The sequence below is a fragment of the Protopterus annectens genome, chromosome 3.part1, assembly GCF_019279795.1.
Source record: "Protopterus annectens isolate FY-2018-M chromosome 3.part1, PAN1.0, whole genome shotgun sequence".
In the NCBI taxonomy this organism is placed as follows: domain Eukaryota; kingdom Metazoa; phylum Chordata; order Ceratodontiformes; family Protopteridae; genus Protopterus; species Protopterus annectens.
This window is the reverse complement of record NC_056732.1, coordinates 297,226,659-297,244,178: the sequence shown is the minus strand read 5'-3', so window position 1 is coordinate 297,244,178 and position 17,520 is coordinate 297,226,659.

Genomic DNA, 17,520 nt, shown 5'->3' with positions numbered 1-17,520 from the left:
ATCATGTTGGAGCAAATGATCTCACCTTTAATGACTCATTGACTGTTAGTAGGGATCCTGTAAGTCTTCATAGATAGCAGAGCTTGTACCGATGCTAGGACTTATTTTTCATGTATCACATACAGAAAGGAGAATGCCGCGGTGGTGCAGCGGTAGCATTGTTGCCTCACAGCAAGAGGTTCTCCTGTTGGAGTGCAGGGAATGCCTTCTTTGTGGAGTCTGCATGTCCTCCCTGCGGTTGGGTGGCATTCGAAAGACGTGTAAATGAGCATGCCTTTGTTGAAGGTTGGACGTCGAGCTGGCACCTCGGTGTTTGTGAGAATCTACAGGCAATCATTAGCGGACCGGAGTTCTGCTGTGGCGACCCCTAACTGGGAAAAGCCGAAAGACAAACAACAACATCACATATAGAAAGGAGAGTCAGATCAATATGACTGAAAAGATTTTTGAATAAACACCTACATGAAAAAATGGATCATTTAAAAGGTGGGAATGTATAGAAGATTCAAGCCTTATTTGGAGCATTTCTGTATTTAGGGAGAATACAGTCCACTTGTCAATTCCAGGATATATATTACAGTATTTCACTAACACAAGACAGGAATTTTTCCAAGTCAGAAATGCTGTTCAGAGAAAGCAATATTTGATTCATCTATGTTGGTTTTCATGCAAGCAGAATTAGTAATAATGTTTTTTTTCAGAAGAAAATGTGCTGCCTCACAAAACATTAATGTTGTTTTGTGTTTAATGAACAATGGTTGGAAACCAGTTATGTCAGGGTATAAATGTTTTTTACTGTAACAGACATTGTAACAAGAAATCAGGTGGTGGTGTTATGACAGAGATTAATGATTGTTATGAGACCTGTGATTCTTATAGCTTTGGTGCTAACACCAATACTGTAGATTGTATAACAGTGACAAGAAAGATAACCCTGAAAGGGTTAGTGTATAAAGCACCAAAGTTAAGTACTGATAACCTAGAGGAATTTATACGTTTCTTGCATGAAGCAAAGGAAGGAAAATGATAATTGCTGGGGACTTGAATTTACCAGAGATAGACTGGAATAATATTGATTCTGCAACATAAGTAAGGAGATTACAAAATGCTTGTAATTGTGTGAAGTTTTACCATCTTTGATGTGCAGTAATCACGGGGTTATAAAGGTTAAGTGTCTGCTAGATAATTCTGCCAAGCTATACCTCTCAACTGTCCAGATTGTCACAGAATGCCCAGATTTTTGCCTCATATTTTTGACTTATTTCTCATAAAATTGTGGTTTTCTGGTGAATCACTGGCAAATCATTGAGGACTGAAGTCAGAAAATAATGGCAGGCATTTGAGTTTCAGACTTCATATCCTTTAGTATATGCATGCCAATGCAAAACCTGTTGGTCTATCAACTTTTTAAGTTTGTGAAAGCAATATTTAAGAGCTGCCCCTATTTTTGAGCCCCCCTCCCATTTTTGTGGCTTTGTTCAGACTTCTTGCTTTAAGAGCTTGAGAGGTATGTGCCAAACTGAAATCTAAACCAGTGCACTAAAGATTAATAACAGTTTATATGGAAGCAAAGCAGTCATTGTACAAAACTAACTGGAGTGATGCATTCATTTCATTTTCTCTCTCTCTCTCCCCCTGACTCTGTTACACGGTCCTCTGGTGTGCAATAGCTGACTTCTTTTATTTCAGTTTTTGCATCTGCTGAATGTTTCCTGAGATTATTTTCTCCACTACAGCTACCTGTTGTTTTCTGTTCCTATTAAGGTTTGCAGTAAATACAACACCAAGCCCACAAACCTTACCCAGACAGGAACTACTCAAACTACAGTCCCTATGACGGTATTTCTCACCCATACTATTAGCTTAAAGTTTGCAGTAAATACAACACCAAGCCTGCAGGCCTTACCCAGATGGGAACTACCCAACCTACAGTCCCTATGATGGTGTTTCTCACCCATACTAGTAGCTTAAAGTTTGCAGTAAATACAACACCAAGCCCACAGACCTTACCCAGATGGGAACTACCTGAACTACAGTCCCTACACTGGTGTTTCTCACCCATACTATTAGCTAAACGTTTGCAGTAAATACAACACCAAGCCCACAGACCTTGCCCAGATGGGAACTACCCAAACTACAGTCCCTACAAAGGTGTTTCTCACCCATACTATTAGCTTAGAGTTTGCAGTAAATACAACACCAAGCCCCACAGACGTTACCCAGATGGGAATTACCCAAACTACATCCCCTATGATGGTGTTTCTCACCCATACTATTAGCTTAAAGTTTGCAGTAAATATAACACCAAACCCGCAGACCTTACCTAGATAGGAACTACCTGAACTACAGTCCCTACGATGGTGTTTCTCACCCATACTATTAGCTTAAAGTATGTCATATTACATGCACTAGTTTTTGTGTATATCTCATTGCATTTTTAGTGCTCTCTGTCTCAGCCAGCTCCTACTTGCACACCACTAAACCACTCCTCATCTCTATCCATGCTGACATCCCCCACCTCTGCCCTAAACCTCCTTCTCTTCTACTGTTCCCCAGTCTCTTCTACTGCTCCCCCTGTATATCTCTGTTTCTTCTTCTCTCAGCCTAACTTCCCATCTGTATTTTATTCAGTCACACTACACCTGTTGCTATGCACTGCTCTGTGACCACCTTTCCCTGAGGAATACTCAGGAAGTTTTCTCTAGTCTTTTTGTATCCTCTCCTTGCCTCGCATAGTCCCCTGACTGCCATTTTTACTTGATTCTCTGATTCTTTTTTGTTGGTGCTTGTCTGGGTTGTTCTCTGGGTGAAGCCTTGCTCTGTTCACCCTTGCTCATGCTTGGGCTCACTTTATTCCCCTACACTACCCCCATTCTCACCCAAACCCACTTCAATTACTTGTATACTCTCTGGACAGACCCCTTCCTTCCTGGCACAACCAATCACACTCCATTTCCTGTCTGAAACTACTCTCAACTTTATTTGTACCACTACACATTACAACACTTCCTATTATCAAATTACCCCCTCCGCCCCATATCCTAACTTACTCTCTTCTCCCCTCACAATACAGTACTTGTATAATTCCATACCAGTCCTTATTTCTGTCAACCTTAACCTCTTATCACACTAACCTCTACCACCCTTACACACATTCTTCCAGCACATCCACCCCAACACACCCACTACCACTTACTCTTTTATAATCTCCCCATGTCTTTTTCATCTCTCTAATATCTGTCTCCATGAATTTACTCTATTTTATTACAACCATTTCTACTTCAAACCTAGACCAAAACTATACTTTTTGCCCATACTATACACCCCATTCAATCTTTACATTATTAACTTACTCCTCTGTGAGGACATCCACCCCAACCCTGACCCCCCTCTCCTCCCCCCACCACACACCCTACAACTCTTCTTCTACTTCCCCCTCTCCTCCTCAACCACAACCCCACCCCCTCACCTCACCTCTTCTCCCAAAACTCTTATTTGCTCACTAAGCATCCAAAGCCTTGTTAACATAACCACTGAGCTCCACTCCTGGATTGCCCATACTTCCCCCCACATTCTGACCCTATGTGAAACCTGGCTAAAATCCCATATTACTAACAATGAAATTACTACCACCTGGCTATGACATTTACTGCTCCGACAGAGTACCCAGAAGAACTAATCATCCTGAATTGCCACCTCAACTCACATAAGAAATTTGCTATCGTCTCCATATATATATGCCCCCAGGAAATAACATTCCGACCCTTGAACACATCCTGTCCTGGATGTCCCACAATATAACTTATGAAATTCTCATCCTTGGAGATATCAGTACAGACTGGTATTAATTAACAACTGACTCTCCAGAAAGCAATATCAACCTGCATGGATTCCACCAACTTGTCTCATCCCCCACCCATATTCATAACACCTCACCTTCCAATCTTATAATTGACTGGATCCTCACTAACTCCCCAAACCTCTACCACAACCCCGTACCTTACCCAACACCTTAAGTGATTATTTTTCTACCTCCATCCAAGGACATTCTACCCAACTACCCAAATCACACTCGTATAGAGATTGCCATAAATTCACTAACTTTGACGCAAATAGATTTAACTCCATACTGTCTAGCACTGACTGGTCTTTCCTCTGGCAGCTCCCTCTCAATGAAGCTGTCCTAAAATTTAACCGCATGTTCCCAGATACTCTCAACTCCCTTGCCCCTACCAGGAGAATTAGAATCAAAGACAAATATGCCCCCTGGCTGGCTAAGGAAACCCAGTCCCTTATGCAAAAATGAGATAATGCCTGGAAAGCCTGGGCAAATACTACAGCACCATCCTTGTTCCAGAACTACAAAAAACTCAGGAACCTTGCCAAAAAACAAATCAACAATGATAAAAAGTCGTACTACAACTCTCCCCAAATCAATTGTAAATCCAACCCACATAAATTCTGGTCCACTCTAAACAAAATTCTCCAACCTGGTCGTCCCTCCACTCCCTCCCCATTCCCAAATAAATCTCCTCTAAAAACTGCCACCCTTCTCAATAATTTCTTCATTGATACTGTATAAAAACTGACTAAAACTAATCACAACACAAATCAAACTCCTACTCCTTTCAACCTACAACTTAAAAACCTCTTTACCTTTCAACCTGTTTCAACTGCCTACATCAAATCACTCCTATGTAAGCTCAAACACTGTTCTCCCTCCATAGATAACCTTCCTTCTATCTTCCTCAAACTAGCATCTGAATCCATAGCCTACCCTGTATTCCTTCTCATCAATAGATCCATTCAGGAAGCCACAGTCCCTGATATCTGGAAATCTTTTTTCACCATTCCTCTGCATAAAGGTGGAAATTGTACTGACCCATCCAACTATAGAGCCATAGCTATCTTTCCCCCTCTCTTTAAAATGCTTGAAAAATGCAATCATACTCAGCTGCTCAATTTTCTCCCACAGGAAATCCTTCTAACACCAACACAACATGGATTTCAGCCAAACCACATTACTGCAATCATGCTCTTATCATTTACTCATACAGTAGCTGAGGCCAGAGATAACAACAAACTTGTATCCTGTCTTTTACTTGACCTCTCAAAAGCCTTTGACACTGTCTCTCACCCTATTCTTCTATCTAAACTTGCTAACCTCAGTATCTCTCCTTCTTCCCTCAGCTGGTTCTTTAGTTACTTGTCTAATAGGCAACAATCTGTCAAATGGCTCACTTCCTGCTCCCCCTCTCTTCCCATCACATCTGAGGTACCCCAGAGTTCCATATCCTGGGCCCCCTCCTATTCAATATTTTCACCAATGATCTCCACACTGCTTGCAAACTATCCTCCCTTATTCAATACACATGACTCCACACTCATCTCCATTTCCAACACTATCTCAGACCTCCATGCTCAGACTCAAGACTCATTTTTATCCATAGAAAATTTGTTCTCAAATAATCAACTCATCTTAAACCCAAAAAAACTAAACACCTGCCTTTTTCCCTTGTTCTCTCTCAGATCATAAATCAGCCTTTGTTATCACATCCTCTAACAAGACCACCATACAGCCTGAACCCCACACAAAGCTCCTTGGTGCCATCATAGAGAATGAACTAAAATTTAACTTGCATATCCTTCAAAGTATTACAAAAAAACACCAAAAATGGGACTACTTTACCAAAATAGAAAATTCTTTACTTCACATGCTAGACTCTCCCTGGCACAGTCTCTCCTCCTCCCCTCCCTACCCTATGCTGCCCAAATCCTTACTAATATACAGACCACCACCTTATCTAAATGCCAACAAACATACCATAAAATAGCTAGATTTGCTAACAGCTCCCATTACAACTCTCACCACTGTCTTGCACTCAACTCTCTTCAATGGCTGGAATTCCCCCAGCTGCTCCTACTGTCAAAATTTCAAATCACACACACACTATACTACACCACTCATCCACCTGCCCATCCATGTCCTCCTTTGTATCCCCTTACACCCCCACTTGTCCTCTCTGCACATCCAGCCAGCAACTCCTAGATACTTATCAACCTAACAAAAATAATGGTAAACTACTTTATAAATGTGCTACAGCCCAGGCCTGGAATAATAAACTCCCTTTACATATAACATCCATTGCCCACCCAAGACACTTCAAAAAGGAACTTAAAACCTGCAAGGCATCCTAAAAAGTCTCTAGACCAATAAAATGCCTTCCAACGATGTATAAACTATACACTGGAATTGATGCCTACAGAGTTTATAGTCCTTTAGAAGAAAATTCAATCATGGCAATAGAACAAAAGGGTAACAGAAGAAAATCATATGGAACAAAGTATCATTTGTTGCTAAAGTCATAATGGAGAACTGCAAAAAGGAAAGAATCTAAGTATGGCATGGACAGACTACAAAAAAGATTTTGACAGCATCTCACGTTGATGGATAAAAGAGTGCTTATAAATGTATGAGATATACCTTACATACATCCATAACATTTACAGTGACCATGAAACAGTGGCAAACCTCTCTGCAGCTAAGCCATGATAAAGGACAAATTATTATCCCGGGGATAAAAATTGAAAAGGGGATAGTCCAAGGTGATTCTTTGTCACTGCTGCTCTTTTTTCATGCCCTTAACCTATTAAGCTGTCTACTTAACAGATTAAGTCATGGTTACAATAATAGAAAACACAAAAAGTGTAAAGACTTCTCATCTTCTTTCTGTGGATGATTTAAAAATGTGCAATTTGTCCTTTACCATAGCTTGCACATTTATCAAAACTAAATAGCATTCTTATACCATCTGAGAAAATTTTGACCACTTGCAGTTGTGCTTTCCGTTGCTCATCTGTTGAACTGCAGTTTATCAGATGAGGAACTGAAAGCCCAATTGCAAGTGGTTAAAACTTTCTCAGATGATATAAGAATATCATTTGGTCTTGATAAATTTGCCAAAGCAACCTTTAAAGCAAGAAAGCTGCAGTACCAAGAAACTATCAGTCTTTGACAGGAATGTGATATAAACAAACTTGAGCAAGACGCAGAGTGTATAAATGTTTGGGAAATGATGAAGGATCAACAATAAAACATGAACAAATGTGAACAAAACTTAGGAATATTTTAGAAGACAAAAATTAATACTGAAAACAGCCCTGACAAATACAAACAAAGTCCAAGCTTTAGCCCAATTTGCTCTTTCTACTCTAACTTACAGTTTTGGGGTCATTGGCTTGCCCCGAAAGTTTTATTTATTGACATTTGTTGACCGGGAAGGTCCACTGGGTCAGAAACCCATTTTCAGTGGAGGCCTGGGGAGAAAAGCTCCACAGGTAATCAAATATTGTACAGAACAAATACAAAGTGAAAGAAATGGTCTATATTAGAACATTGAAGTGTTAAAACATCGAATGTTCTAATATTGACCCCTATTCAGTGAACGCTTGAAATAGCGAAGCTGCAGAACACTGAATATTTTCCTAGGGAAAGTATTTGGTGGGCCGTTTCTGCGGCTTCGCTATTTCCTTGACTGTGGTGCGAAGGTGATGGACTGGGTTAAGGTAAGTGTGCGAACGGACTGAGGTAAGGTTTGTGTGTGATAGTTAGGGACCTTAGGGATAGACAGCGGGTAAGGTGAGTGTGCGATAGTTAGGTACCTTAGGGTTAGAGGGTGGGTAAGGTGAGTGTGCGATAGTTAGGGTCCTTAGGGTTAGGGAGCAGGTAAGGTGATTGTGCAATAGTTAAGGACCTTAGGGTTAGGGAGCGGGTAAGGTGAGTGTGCGTTAGTTAGGGACCTTAGGGTTAGGGTTAGGTTAAGGTAAGTGGATAGTTAGTAGTGTATGTACAGTTTAGTGTAGGGATTTGTGAAGTGTGTATGTGTGGATTATGTATTTTGGTGTGCTTGTGCTGTGCGTGTGTTTTCTCAGAACAGCAAATTTTTTCCCTTGGAAAAAAATCGCTGTTCTGAGTGTTCAAGTATATCACATTTCGAGATTCCAAGGTCGAGCTTATGGTGTTCGATATTTTGGAATTTCGATAACGTGATATAGACCCGAAAGAAATATACATACATTAGCATAGGGTGGGGAGTAATGGTATATAGTTAATACATAATTATCAGACTGCATGGATACATAATAATATACTTTCAATCACAAGAAAGTAATCATAATCATTAGTAAATTGCACATATCGTAGGTAGGAGAAACAGTCATATAGAGGAGGAAGAGAATAATATAACAGAGGGTTAAAAAGTAGGATCTGAGTAGTTAAGTGTGTGAAGTTAAGGGAGCTTACACTATATTTCACAGGTACAGCTGGGATTATTTAAATAGTGGGTTTTTAGTGGAGCTTTAAAGGCTCTTTGGGAGTCAAGTTGAGTAATGTATGAGGGGAGGGTATTCCATAGTTTGGCAATGTTGTAGAAATATAAGCATTGCCCTGCTCTTTTGTTAGGTTTAGCTACATTTAAAAGTGTCCTTTCTGAAGACTGGAGGGTTCTAGTTGGGGGGGGGTATGTGTGTAAGATAAACTGGAATGCAGAACAGCTATCAGGTTTGAAAATTAGCTTATGAGCAAGTGTTAACTGAGTGTAATAGAGACACTGGTGAAATTCAAGCCAGGACAGGTTTGAGATAGCTTTGCAGTGGTGTGAGCGGTTGGGCATATTACAGGCAAATTTTGCTATCTTGTAGTAGCAGCATTGTAGCTTATTACTGAGGGATGTGTGGAGGTTGGTGAAAATTGGGCTTCCATACAAGAGGGCTGGGAAAAGCAAAGTGTTTGCTAGTTTTATCTTAGTTTGTTTATCCAGGTAGAGTTTATGTCCATATAGTTTGCCAAGTTTGAAATGTGTTTTCTTTACTGTATTGAGAATGTGTTGTTCTAAAGAGTTTATCAATAGTGATTCCTAAAAGTTTTGCAGATAGCAACTGCTCTATTTCTGTATTGTTAAGTGAAAAAGTAGGTCTGTAGTTTTAAGTTATTGGTTAAGTTCAACAAGAAAACGAGAAAAATGCTTCACACTTTTCAAAAGATTATATATTCCCCATTCCGAAGGAGGCATGGGCCTCCTCAAAACTGATTACATGTATAGATCTGCATCCATAGGACTGCATACTTATTTGCTAACCTCACAAGAGCCAAACAAAGGGAAAGTTTTAAAACATGAGGAGAACAAGTCTACAATGACTTCTCTGCTTATTTTATCAGAAGCATATCTGTTTCTAGCGGGAATGGAAATCAAAGCAACATAGAAAAAAAAATAAGGCAGCAACTGAATGTGCCAAAAAAAAAAAAAGAAAGAATATAAGGTGAAAGATCAAATGAGAAGTAAAGAAATGTAGAAAAGGCATAAATATAGTTGTAATAGGTTCATGGGTTCATAGGTTGTTACTAGGCTATCGACCCTATGGCCGATACAAGCCTAGCCATAACAATTCCCTGGCTATTTCTTCCCACAATATTTACTTCCCTGGACCCCTGTCTAGCAGGGCAACTGATGTGATCCCTGGGGTGAATTTCCTTTCTCCCATCCAATCATCAAGGTTACTTTTGAAGAGGGCCAAAGAGGCGCTCTGCTTGACATGTATGTGCAGTCTATTCCAGAATCTGGGGAGTCTCTGGGTCAGGAACCTATCCCTCCAGCATATTTTGTTTATTGTGATGACAAGATTTAGATCCCTGGAGCTGTGGCTCTGAGGGATTGGGATTTCTTTAAGTATAGCATGTCCAACAGCTCTGGGTTTGACATGTCCTTGTATGTTAAGCAGAGATCGCCTCTGAGTAGACGATATGCGACAGAGTATAGCTAGAGTTTTTTAAGGCGGTCAGCATAGATTATCTGCTTTAGGCCTGTGATTCTTTTAGTGAGGCCTTTCCAGTTGTTGCAGATGTCTTCAGAGGTACATACCAAATGGTGCATTGTAGTCTATAATGGGTCTAATGAGGGATGAGTACAGTGGGATAATGACCTCCTTTTTTCTGGATGAAAAGCCCTTAGTGATGAGATGTGCCACATAGAAGGATTTCCTGACTGTTGTGGTGATGTGGTTATTGAAGGTGAGCCCACTGTCCACCTGTGTCCCTAAGTCTCTTATCACACTTTCGGTGTTTAGTCTACTGCCACCTATGTGATAATTCACAGGTCCATGTTTTTTCCGAAAGGGGATAACTATACATATCTTGGCACTGAGCTTGAGCCCATGGCTCTGGCACCAAGCATCTGTTTCTGTAAGGCCCTTTTGTAGAGTATCCACATCATTTGGGGATTCAATAATGGCTCCCAGTTTGCAGTCATCTGCAAACTTTGTTAGCCAGAGTCCCTTAGTGTTGGCCTGTACTTCAGAGAAGTAGATGCCAAACAAGAGTGGTCCCAGGACTAAACCCTGAGGTACTCCACTTGTCACTTGTCTGGAGCTGGATTTGGAGTCAGCTACTTTTACAGTGTGGGTTCCATCAGTAAGCCAGTTGGTAACCCATCAAGTGATGTAGGGATTAATGCCCAGCTTAGTAAGTTTATCTATGATTCTGGAGTGGGGAATGGTGTTAAAGGTCTTGGCGAGGTCCAGATAGGCTGTGTGGACTGCCTTACCCTCGTCCACGGCTCTGGAGACTTATTTGAAGAAGCCAATAAGGTTCAGGAGACAAGATCGGCCCTTCACAAACCCAAACTGGGTGGGGTCCAGTGTTTTAAGGTTGTTAATGTCTTTGTTTATAAGTTCCATGATAATACGTTCCATGGCCTTGCAGATCAGGCTCGTTAGACTGATGGGGGTGGTAGTTCCCGAGATCCAAGGTGGATCCCCACTTGTGGAGTGGGATAACTGTAGCTGTGCGCCACTCAGTGGTCACAAAGCTTGAGGTGTGGGTATGATTAAACATGACACTTAGGTGAGGTGCCAGTTCATTTTGTAGTTCATGTAGTTCACAGCCCGGGATGTCATCTGGTCCCATGGATGCTGTATTCTTAGCTTTGGAGAGTGCGTTTTTTACCTGTGTGGCCGTTATTACCGGAATTTGGCAATCTTCCAGTATTGAGATGGGCCATTTAGGGGTGAGAGGGGGGTGAAGTTGGCAATGAATCGATCTGCCAGGATATTGGCAATATCCTTGGGATCAGTATATTTAATGCCATTCTGTTGTAGCTCAGAGCAGATCTGAGCATTGCCATTTAGATTCTTGACATAGTTATAGAATGCCTTGTGGTTGTCTTTGGAATCTTTGGCAATTTTATTTTCGTAACTAGCTTTGGAGGATTTTATGAGGGATCTTAGCTTCTTACTGAGGCTGGTAAGGGAGTTTTTTGCATCCTGGGATTTTCCTCTTTTCTGCAACAGTTTTTTTCTTTTTGTTGTAAAGTTTGTTTATGGCAGGGGACCACCAGATTGGCTTCATTTTTTTTGGAGGAAAGCATCTTGGTTCTATTTGGGATGGCACGATTCATGCATGAGTGTATGTGCTCATACAGTGCCTTAGTGTAGGACTCAGCAGTCAAACTTTCAGTTCCCGTCTGCATGGATGTCATGAAGTTTGTAACTTCTGACTTGAGTAGGAGGTTTCCTTACTGGGGGTTGGGGGTGGGATGTGGATGTTAAGGGTGATTAGCTTATGGTCTAACCTGACCAACAAGGGGGTAACCATAGGTGTGGAGCATTGATTTCCCATGTTGGTAATGACCAGGTCTAGGATATCAGAGCCCCTGGTGGGACTATGGATTGGCTGATCCAGGGCATTGGAATTTATGAATCCCAAGAACCGTTGGGCAAAGGTGTTGGTGCACAAGTAGTTTTCCCATTTAATGGTAGGGTAGTTGAAATCAACCAGTATTGGGGTGTTTGGTTGTATATTAATATTTTCCAGTATGTTTAGAAAGGTGTAGTGAGAATCGTGGGGCATGGTGGGGGATCTGTAGCAAGCTACAATTTGGATTGCAGTCTTACCTAGTGTTAGTTGCACCTGGAGAATTTCAGATGCATTGTGTTGGGCAACTAACCTGGTGGTGTGAATATTCTTGGTGAATATGGGCACTCCTCCACCTTTAGTGTTTCGATCCTGGTTTGGTAGCCGAAAACTGTGGTAAGAGTTGTAGCCTGGTATTGCAGGGGTGCTCTCTGGGGCCTTGAACCAGGTCTCAGTTACTGCACAGATATCAATGTTCTCCATTTTTAGGAGTGCCTTGAGAGAGTGCATTTTAATATTTAGACTTCTAGCATTGAGTAGCATTACCTTCATATTTTGCATGCTTGTACCTGTTACAGTGGTGGTTTTGTCCTTTGAACTTTGCCTAAAAAGGCACTATAGGGGTGGAAAGAGCCTTAGCCAGTAACCTGAATCCCAGCGGCGACAGGTGCAGACCATCTCTGGCAAAGCATTGTGGTCTGTCAATCATGTCATCCCAGGCAGACAGATACTGGATCCCCTTTGAATGACACCAGAAGCTTAGCCAATTGTTAAAGTCAGTCAGTTTGTCCTTATATTGTGGTATCATTCTGGGTGAAGGCAGGATACTACTCAGGGCTAGGTTCATACCTGCCTGGGCCACATGATCCAAGAGCTCTTCCATGTCTCTTTTCATGTAGTCCAGGGAGGTATATCTCAAGTCATTCACTCCAACATGGACAATGACAGAGTCATATTTGTACTTGTTGTGGAGTCACTTTAGTGCATGAGTTATGTGGCGGATCCTGGCACCCGACAGGCAGCTCACTGTAATTTTCTACTTGTTCAGCCTGGTGAGTGGGACATCAGTGTGCCTGACTATAGAGTCACCTATGACTAAAGTGTTAGGTACATTGTCTTGCCATAGGGGCTGTTGTTGGGTGGCACACTGGTGTTGTGAGCTATGTGACACTTTGGTTGTGATTGGTGCTTGCTTGCTTTTCAGCTTCAGAGGCCCTTGTTGCTTGGGCAGGTTACAGTTAAGGGCCTCCGCATATGTGGATTTAGTGTTGCTATGTGTGGGTGTTGGTGGTGTGAGTTTAGAAGGGCTATGTGTTGCTTGAGGTGTAGTGTGGGTGTTAACCTTCTCCTCTTGACTGTCTAGCACAATCTTGGGTGGAGAGAGCATTGCTTCCAGTTTGGCTATGTAAGTGCATCTCTCACAGGTTGTAGTGTTGTGTGGTTGGAGGAGAGGGTTGTCTGTGTACATGAGGCAATTGCTGCATTGCCTCAGTATGCCCAGATTCACCAGGTGGACAGGAGAACTCAAAGGAAGCTGACCCTTGGACATGCCTGGTTTGGTGCTTTTTTTTAAAGTACAGGAGCTGTTTTCCCTTACCTTAGCAAGGTACTTTGCAATTATAGGCTGTTTAGTGCCTATGATTAATTTCTCCTTATTAATAAGGAGAGTTGAGTGCTTGTATCAGTTTAAAGCTTCCTAGTGCTTTCCAGCAGGTATTAGAGCAAGTGCTAGTCACAGGGATGCTTAAAGGTAAGATGAAAAAAAATGGGTTTATCCTAAACACTGCAGTGTGCACTAGAGAAGTTAGATGTGAAAGTAGGTAATTCAAGTTTTACCTGTCTAAAAAGTTAAGTTTTAATGGAGAGTCACTATTTTTAAAACAGCAAGATAGATTGAAAGAGGGTGATCACTTTTGTATTCCGATACTATGGAATACAGTAGAATGGCCAATACATTTAAATAGTTGAAGTGGAGTGATTTCACAAAATGATAATTTTGTGCTTACTCACACAAGCCAGTGAAAGTAGAGAGGAAATGAGATATATGGTCAAATTAACATAAGAGGCAGGCAGCTGAAAGACAGTGGTAAATACAAAAAACTCCTGTAACAGCCTCATGTCAGTCAGGATCTGATGCAGGAATGGTTAAGGATAGGTGAATTTAAACCAAAAGATAAAAGATTAATATTGGCGACATGGGATCATTGAAAATGTTGGAGAAACAGACAAATGCAGGTTTTATAAAACATAACTGAAAACAGTCACACATCTTGTTGCTGGGTGTGATACACTAATGGCAGAGGGCCTGTATACTGAAAGGCATAATAATATGGCAAATCTGTTCATAGGTTCATAGGTTCATACTAGGCTATCTGCCCTAGGGCATTTATAAGCCTAGCCAGAGTGTGTTTGGCTTTCGCCACCCATTTTAAATTAATTTTGCTATGCCCTTTTTCGAGGTTAGTATACTGTGCCTCTGTCTAACAGTGACACAGAAGTGATACCCGGGGTAAACCTACGATCTCCCATCCACTCATCAAGATTCCTCTTGAAGAGAGTCAATGAGGGACTCTGCCTAACCTGGGCTGGGATTTTATTCCAGAGTGAAGGGAGCCTCTGGGTTATGAATCTGTCCCTCCAGCATGTCCTATTTATTTCAGTGCTGAGGTTCAAGTCTCTTAAGCGCGTAGCTCGATGGGATTTGGATTTTCTGAGGTGCAGTATGTCCATTAATTCTGGGTTGGACATGGCTTTGCATTGAGGATTATGCAAACATTACAATACTGAAGGGGTTCCTATCACATAGTCGAACTTTTACAAGTTCGAACCACATATGGTCGAGACCATATGTTCGAATTTGTAAAAGTTTGAGTTTGTGAATGGAAATCCCCATAAGCAGAGGTTTCCATTCACTTCAATGTGGTGCGATCTCAGTGTTGGTATATTTAAGTAGCCAGGGGGGTGCAGGGGGGCTTGCCCCTCTCCTTACAACAATTTATTTTGTGTCTGTTGTATTTTTATTTTTTTTCTGTAGTCGAAGTTCTGTAACTTCGAACATAATGGTTCGACCATTAGGTGTTCGGAGTTACGGAACTTCGACTATCTGATATAGACCATACTGATGTAGCTGAGAAGCACTGGAAACATGAACCACAAAGTATTATGGAAAATGATGAAGTCTATATCATCTAAGATCACTCATTACCAACCGTTAAAAAAATAGATGTGAGAAAACCAGATATAGTAGCCCATGGAAAGAAGACAAAAGTATCATTGATGACTGAAATTGCTACACCCACTGAGTACAGTGTCTTACATATACAGGGACACAAAATTATAAAATATCAGGATTTGCAGGCAAAAATGAGGGCAATGTGGAAGAAGGATACCCAGACAGCTCCAATAGTAGTAGGAGCAATGGGTCTCATAAAAAAGAACTTACACTCATATTTAGATATACTACCGATACATGTACCTACATATGAATTGCAGAAGGAGTCAGTTCTGGGCACATTGAGAGTACTGTGAAGAGCACTTTTGGATAACATCAAAGACTGAAACAATACTAATTTCATGATCTTTAATCATACTTTGATTTAGGAATATGGTCCATTCTCATCATGGTATTAGAAACCCAAAAGGCTTGGAGAAATTAATCAAAGAAAAAGTACAAGGAGAAACTGTCTAACAAAAGACAAAAAGAACAAGTTGACAAACATAAGGAAATGTCTCCATATCGTGTTTCAGGTCTGGCACCTAAGATATCAAGGTAGTTGGATCCTACTGCATCCAGGATCCAGGCTCCCTCTCCCAAAACTTCCTTTTCTCCAGGGACAATTAACCCTAGTCTTCATTCCCTGATTCTTCTGAAGCTTCCATAGAGACCTACATCAGTATCTTCTTCTTCGAGGTCCAGTCGGTCCACCAGAAGTCTAACTGAACTGGATGTTGACTGCATAATAAGGAAGGTTTTGAGTACATAAATTCAGCAGGGAGTCCTCCTAGCTCCATCCCTGAGAAGAGAATTGGGGTCAGACCCTTCAATACTGGCCATATTAGTTCTGACACCATACCCCTTTAGGAGACAATGCATATTGGATCCAACCCTCCTGCCATACCAGTGTTTGATCCAATAACCCAGGACACTTCAGTTTTGACTTCTTCCCTCACTTTCTTGGCACAGATACATTCAGGTCAAGTAGAGTCCTGGATCCAGGCCAGCAGAGTCAGGGCCTTGACTGTGGAATTAACTCTGAGGTTTTTGGAGCCATCCCTACTGCTCAGAGCTTCGGCCTTGGATAGTCATTTCTGAGTTCCTCCTCTGAGCCATCCACCTTTTGGTAGAAAAGACTGCCGATTCTGCTGTAATGTGTGGTTCTTCCTCAGCTCCATTGGCTGAGTCAACTTTTGAGGGTAAACAGGGCTTTGGTTGGACCGAAAAGATTGGTGTGTGCACAGAGTTCATATCCATCTCGACTCTCGCTGTACCTCCTTCCTGTCTTTCTGGTTCAGATGGATCCAATTAGCTTTCAGACTGCTTGCCATTTGAGCTCTACAGCTAACTCTGAGGTGTCTCCTTCAGAAGCCCCAAGGTACATTCTCCAGAAACGGACTTGTAAGCACACTGACTCTTCTACTGAGTCTGTCACTGAGGACACCAACTTAGATGATGAAGGGTCTTCAAGTTCCCCCAAAGCAATCTCCTTTGGAGACATTCTGGATTTGATGAATTGGGGTGGTCCACTGAAACTTCTTCTTCTTTTAGGTTCATAGGTTCATAGAACAATACTAGGATATTGGCCCAGAGGCCCTTATAAGCCTTACCAAGAATTTTGCTCATGTTCCCACAAAGTCAGCACCTGTTTCCCTTGTCCAGCAGGGACACATGTGAGATTCCAGGGGTGTCTGTGTCTCTTGAAACTTTTGTGTCTGGTCCTTTGATGTCCAGGGTGGTCCCACCTCCTGACGCCTTAATTCATCTTGTCATCCAGAAGGCTTAGAAGGAACCTGTTATGGCACAGCCCATCAAAAAAAAAGCCGGGCAAGATTCTAGTTGCTCCCAATGACAGAAAACATCAGGCTTTTCTCCAGTAGATCACAAGGTGGTAGCAGCAGCCACAAAAAAAGGAACTGTCCAAAGAAAGTTCCTTGTCCATCCTCCAATCAGCGAGTCAAGGGTATTGAACAGACTTGGAAATTAACATAAGCTTCAGTGACATTTGCACTATGAGTGCTGAACTACCTAGCACAACTGACATGATTCCAAAGGGACTTGATCAAGGAGCATTCAAAGTCCTTGTCAGGTAGCTTACCTATGGATGTCCAGAAAACTGTGTATGCCCAAATGTTTACCCTATAGTCCTCCTCAAATGTGGCCATGAGACTTTTATCTAATGTAGCAGATGGTACAGCAAGGGCAGCCAACACATATATTATCATGTGACATCATGCCTGTATGTGGCTTTCCTATTTCACAGAAAACTTTAAGATGTCCTTCATAAATGCTCTTTATGATGATTCCACCTTATTTGCACCAAAAGTAAAAGAAACACTTACCAGGCATGAACAGGATGCTAAGACCTTACAAGCTATAGGGATCTGTTTTTCTACTCCTCAAAAATCCTATAACAGGAATCAAATAGGAGGAAGGAAAATGTAGTTCAAGAAATCACAAGGTTTTCTCCATGACTCTCCTGAGGACAGACTCCCTGAGGCAGAGGAGGAGGTAACTCCACTAGTCATCTTCCATGAGGCAGAGGTAGTCTGCAAAATCATGGTTTCCATGAGCCATTAACAGAGAAACCTTATCAGCATCCCTGAATGTTTGCCTGATT